This window comes from Penaeus chinensis, chromosome 23 (genome assembly GCF_019202785.1).
Source record: "Penaeus chinensis breed Huanghai No. 1 chromosome 23, ASM1920278v2, whole genome shotgun sequence".
NCBI lineage: Eukaryota > Metazoa > Arthropoda > Malacostraca > Decapoda > Penaeidae > Penaeus > Penaeus chinensis.
The window spans coordinates 2,435,113-2,441,659 of NC_061841.1; the positions used below are offsets into that span (position 1 = coordinate 2,435,113).

The 6,547-nt window shown below is 33.6% G+C and overlaps 1 long non-coding RNA gene across 1 annotated transcript; it reads left to right on the forward strand.

Annotated features, from left to right (window-relative positions):
- Nucleotides 1-2,353: 2,353 nt before the first annotated feature.
- Nucleotides 2,354-4,111, forward strand: LOC125037586. Its single transcript, XR_007115981.1, has 3 exons — nt 2,354-2,539; nt 2,933-3,019; nt 3,590-4,111. It is a non-coding gene; the product is annotated as an uncharacterized LOC125037586 (long non-coding RNA).
- Nucleotides 4,112-6,547: the final 2,436 nt, after the last annotated feature.

Here is a 6,547-nt window from a genome sequence, read left to right on the forward strand (position 1 = left end):
AATATAATTTGTTTGACTTCGGTACAACAAAATACCGACATATTTTTGACTACCTGGCAACTCACCTTATGAGTTTAATCGCTTAATGCTTATATTTACATGATTCGTATTTCTAGTTATGAAACATGGGTACACTATGTTCTATTATTGATTTATTTATTGAGATGTGCTGTCGTTATTATTATTTCATTTAGTTGTTATTTTTTATTGTTTTATTTTATTTTTTTCAAATCCGGGAAACTCTTTCCTGAGGCTGGATGCTCCGTTGCATGGTTTGGTGAAATAATAAATAACATTCTTTGTGTGACTTCGGTATTACAAAATATCGATATATTTTTTACTGTCTTGTTCAGTATAGAATTACGTTCTTATGAAGAAATATTTTATTATTTCGATATTGTTTCTCTCTCTCTCTCTCTTTTTATTCTTATTCTTATTTTTTTCTTCTCCTTTCTTTCTTTCTATTTTCTTTTTGCTTCTTCATTGATCTACCTTTTCTTTATCGGAATTTATGTGTTTTTTATCATGTTTTGATACGTGATTGGTTTCCTTCGACAAAAATCTCTGACGATAGCTTAATACAATATCCTGAATTTTTATTTATTTCAATGAATGAGAATTAGATTATTTCAATTAATGAGAATTAGATATATGACATGACGATGGGTTAGTATAAGATATTAATCCCTGAATGAACTAAGGTTTTATATATGCCGATGGGTTAATATATTTTTAATATTAATCCCAGAATGAATTAGCCTTTATATACATCCTCCTTTGCCAGATTTTAGTTTTTTATCGTCTGAAGCTGTATTTAAAAAAAGGGGAGGGGTGGGGGTGGGGGCGGGTGTCTCCTGTTTTAGGAACTGATAGCTGCTAGACGAAGAAAAGAAAAGAAAAGAAAAGAAAAAAAACCGCTTCGTTGTCTGTTTGTCAAGAAAATGCATTTCCAGATTTTTTGTAACTTTATTATAATAAAATTTGTTTTTTATGTGAGTTTATTTTTCATTTTTTTATTGGGAATATCCTATTTAGGAGTAATTTCATGGTTTCTCCACGTATCAGAAATGTTCCTCTTTAATTCACACAGCAATAGTTACGAAGGTAGAGCTTAGTCTCATTATGGATGAGGAGGATTAGTTAGCAAGTATACGAACGGGCGACGGAAAAACAAAATAATGTATTTCATTGCATGAAAATGAGTCAAAATAGAAAATAAATAAAATTCGAAATTAGGAAATATTTTCAAGGTTTAATTTCAGAAACATACTCACGACATTTCCAACCGAAGGAATGAAACGAAAGAAAATATAGATAGATACAAAATAGAATAACACCGTAGCCCCTCTACTCTCTCGAACACAAACCCTGAAATAAGTTTTAGTTTTGTTCTAGCCAGTCTTATATGACATAATTTCTTCCGAAAATAATGATGCATATTTTGTTATTGACATGTGAGACTAATTAATATCTGAATGAGAAATGGAATATTAAGAATAAACTTCAATATACATGTTCATTTTCATTTCATTTTCTTCCTTTGATAAGAAAGAGAATAACAAGCTTAAATATTTGTGTAAAGGAGAATGAAAACAACATTTGTGTACAAATTATTAAAATATAGCAATATAAATGTATATGTATGTATAAATAGAAAATTACAAAAATATATACACCCATACATACGTAAATACGTATAAAAAAATATATAAATATATATAAAAATAAATGTATATTAATATATATGTATATATATGTAATAATATATATATATATATATATATATATATATATATACACACACATGCATTCAAACACACACACACACACACACACATATATATATATATATATATATATATATATATATATATATATATATATATATTTATTTCGCACAGCGCCGGAGCAGTCAGGTGTGATTTCGGACGGTGCTCCGCAAGCACAATGAGCTAGCATTCATATGTATATCAGTGATCTCAACTGTGAGCCTAACTGAGTCACGCAAAAGGTCCAAAGGTTTCAGCTTTGTCTACGCTAGACACCTTGAATCTGATCTGTAACTTCATCGGTTAAGATAATCGTAGGAATAAAATTCTCCGGAAGATATCTGTGCTGAGCGTGCAATATCCCCTTGCCTGTTTTACACAATATTCCCACGCCATTGCTAGCCTGCCTCTGCAAGTTCAGTTCCCGTTACATAACTATGTTAATGTACCCACTCTTTTCCATCACCGCAACACGCCGTCATAACAGCTGGACGGCTTTACTCTCGTTTACCCCGAAAACAAAGGCATAAATCTTGATAATATTTTGACTCCCATTCTCACACGAGAGCCGTTGCAGGAAAATAACCTCTCACTCCGTCCCCTCTAATGCCATCCAAACCCGTGCCACCTCGCACTATACTCGCGCACTGAGTTTCTTCCACAGGCTGGCCCATCCGTTAAGGCCAAGGTGCTTACCGTAGGGTGTCAGAAGGGGAGAGGGAGATCTATGGTTTGCGGGTCTTAAATCTGCCGAAAGAGGTTAAGTACAGGTATTTTCATACATGTGTCTGTATGTGTTTTTGTTTGCATATATATATGTATATATGTATTTATATATGTAAGTAGATTATGGATGGACGGAACTACTCACCTCACGTACGTACATGAGTGTAAAAGTAGGTTAATGACGTAATCAATAACCGGAATCATTAATGAAAGTAGGCATATATATATGCTCGGTTTTGGTAAGGAGTGCCGTCAACCCATTTATTTTTCCTTTGCACATTGGTATTGATGAGACTAATTTCATACCTATTACAACATGTGCTTCATCTTTAAAATTAACTTCATATCAATCAATTTTAACCTTTATCAAATGTAGGAAGACATTGGTAAATAATTAACTATTTTGACCTTAGAGTGCGTTTTGCTTTTCTTTATAGCCGGCTACTGAGGACCTCCCTCCAAAATACGACGACTTGGTGAACAAACTGCCATTTTGTGAGGAAGCAATTTTCACGATACAAAAGGTGAGTCTGGATTCGATCTCGTTAACTGTAACTCACGCTGATTGTAGTAAGGTTAGGTCTCTCGTCCCCCTCCCCCCCCCAAAAAAAAATGCATGTGGATTAATATGAAATTATAAATGGATGTATATTAAATGTAAATTAACACAATCCTTTATGATGAAAAGGTAAATTGATTTTGCTTACATAGTAAAGTACCTACAAAAATAAAACAAAACAAAAATAATAATAATTGATTATGATAAATAATCATAATAATAGATGATAATAAGTGATCATAATAAAAATGATTAATAAATAGCGAATAATGAATAATAAATAACAAGAACAACAATAAAACAACAACAATAATAATAGTAATAGTAATAATAATAATAGCAATAATAATAATTCATAATAAAACAATTATAATCCATAATAACTATAATAATAATAATAATAACAATAACAATAATTCACAATAAAAACAATAGAAACAGTAATTCATAATTAAAACAACAACAATAATAATTCATAATAACAACAACAATGATAACTGAATAAATAACTAAAAAGGCGCTTTTCCCCGCCCAGAATCCCTCCGTCGACGCGGGCCGCAAGAACCTCGCTTTCGACCCTCAAGAGGAGACAAAAGCCCTTCCTGACGGCGACATCGAAGCGGCATCGCGTGGAAACCCAGCCGATGTAGGGGGATTGGCTAATCCTCATCCGCATCATTGATAATCCGACGTTAGATTTTCCCAATCCGATGCAAGGGGATTAGCTAATCCTCCTCCTGGATTTGGTGTGGATAATGAGCTAATCAGCATATCACCATCAGCGCGATCTCACTCGACCCGATGAAACTCCAATCCGGGAATTACTCGTTAAGCACACACATTCTTGAAATGTTTATTATAATTGTTGTTGTTGTTGTCATTATTATACCACCCAGAAATTCTCTTTTTTATTAATCTATTCATAAATTCTCGATCATTTCACACGCGGTACAGTGCACGAACTCATTCCCGTTCCTATCATTAAATTATATTGTCACTGTACAGAGAGGTTTCATAATTACTGTGCGTAGGTTAGGGGAAGCAATTCAGCGATATATACACCAATAAGTATTCCTGTTTTTATACAAAAAAATGTGTATATATAATAAACGCTAAAATCAAAGAGATACTTGCGAGAATTACTTAACCATATAACCTATGCTACATAGAGAGGGAGGAAGGGAGAGAGAGAGAGAGGGAGGAAGGGAGAGAGAGGGGGGGAGGAGAGAGAGAGAGAAGGAGAGAGAAGGAGAGAGAAGGAGAAGAGAGAGAGAGAGAGAGAGAGAGAGAGAGAGAGAGAGAGAGAGAGAGAGAGAGAGAGAGAGAGAGAGAGAGAGAGAGAGAGGGAGAGAGAGAGAGGGAGAGAGGGAGAGAAATATTTGATTTGTAAAAAAAAAGAAATCTATTTACAGAGCTGTATACAAGCCCTGCAAAAAGCTATCTAAACTGGCTATGCCTCTATTTATGAAGAAGCCTGCCAATCAGACACTGGCTGTATATGCCTGAAGGGCTGTGCCATTGTGCTTATATTATATCTAGTTGGTAGAAAAAAAAAAAAAAAAAAGTGCTGTTTGATCGATAGGGAACAGTTTTCGAGCAACAAAGTAAGTAATGTGTAAGTTTATGCGACTTGAGCGTCTTGCACATTTTGCAGTGATGATATGAGATTGGCTTTGCCTCCAAAACTGCTTCCTGTACATAATGTATAGTGTACTGATATGTTGCATGTTTGTATGTCTATTCTCTCTCTCTCTCTCTCTCTCTCTCTCTCTCGAGCATTATATATATATTTATATGTGTATTGCTACCTCTAGGTGTATGAGTTGTTAATTATACACTAATGAAATTTCCTTTCTACTCATTATGCATACCACTCGTTATCATTTATCTTTATTCACGAGCATTATCCTTCGTAAAATCAAGTTCTTCTTAATAATAAGGACTCAAAATAAACTGTTACCAATAACAATGGTTTAATGAATATAACAATAGTATGAGAGATAGAAAAAAATAATTACATGAAGAATGCTTCAGACTGCCGGAGCAGCCGTCTGGTAAAATAATTTATTTTTACAATCTATACCTTTTACTATGTTTTAATTTCTTATCTGGATGGCCGTTGGAACAAAACACATCTCTTGGCATCTATTTAACAAATATTTAGTATATATATGGCCCTAGAAGTGTCCTTTCCGCAAGTACCCGCAGAGAATTCCTTACCTCGCCACCGCCTCGCAGTCACTACCCATAGCGAGAACTGTCAAAAACAGCTGATCACTAGAAAACGTGAATACTTTGGAAAACGTATTTATATGGTTAACTTTGCTGTTTTAGCAAAGTAGAGTTCCGTATATTTTAGGACTCTGTAACAGTATATATATGCGTGTATGTATGTCTATATGTGATTTCATGTGATTGCATTTGTTTGGTTATGACTACGTTTATAGGCTTACATGCTTTTATGAATTACATTCGTCTTTTAAAATATGTTTTTATTATTGTGACGATAACACTGATGCCTCTCCTATTTGATATCTAGACTTTTATCTAAAATTCAAAATGCTTTTCTTTATTAGTCATCAGTCGTGGTATATACTAAAATTATATACAATTATAAATATATAGTTAATTTTTGACAGTAGACTATACAAATTATTATTTGTCCTCTATCCTCACTGTTATTACTACGACTGCTATTGCCACAATTCATACATATTTCTCGTGTATATATAAGCAATGTGTATATATGTATATATATATACACACGGATGTGTTTAGTTAGTATACAGATATACGTTTCTATGAATTTACACTTAAGAGAAAGAATAAAGAAAAATAATCTACTCCATCTGTGCCAGTTACTTAAGATTTAAATAATCTTAGAATAAGGTATTGCATATTATATAACTTTCTTACTAAAAATTAACGTTTTTTTTTTTTTTTTTTTGATTTCTTGGCTATCAACCAGCGGCACATGGCCAATGTTATTAAGCCAATGGATCCTATTTATTCTATCAATCTATATAAGGTCATAAAGTTTTGTCTCCCTTAGAAAAGCAATTACTTTACTTATTGTTTTTTCATCATCTAATAATAGATTTGATAGTGTAAATTCTTTATGTTTTATTCTTAGATAATTTTGGAGTGGTTTTCTTTGATGTGAGTATTTTCGGCAAACTATTAGAAGATGGTTGATGGTAAGGCTGGTGTTGCAGTCAGGGCATTGTGGAGGGAAGGTTCTTTCTATATAGGGAGTGAGGTGGGTTATTCTTGTACCATTGACCCTTAGGCGGGCCAACACCACCTCCTCCCTTCTTTCTGTCTCCCACAGTTCGATTGTTGGTTTTATTTTGTTGGTGAGTTGGAGGTTGGTCCACTCACTTTGCCACAGGAGATGTATTTTTGCTTTTATAAGAGACACAAAACACCTGAGATCTGCACGAATTATGATAATGTCCAAATCGTCAGTTGACCCGGCTAATTAGTCAGCCTG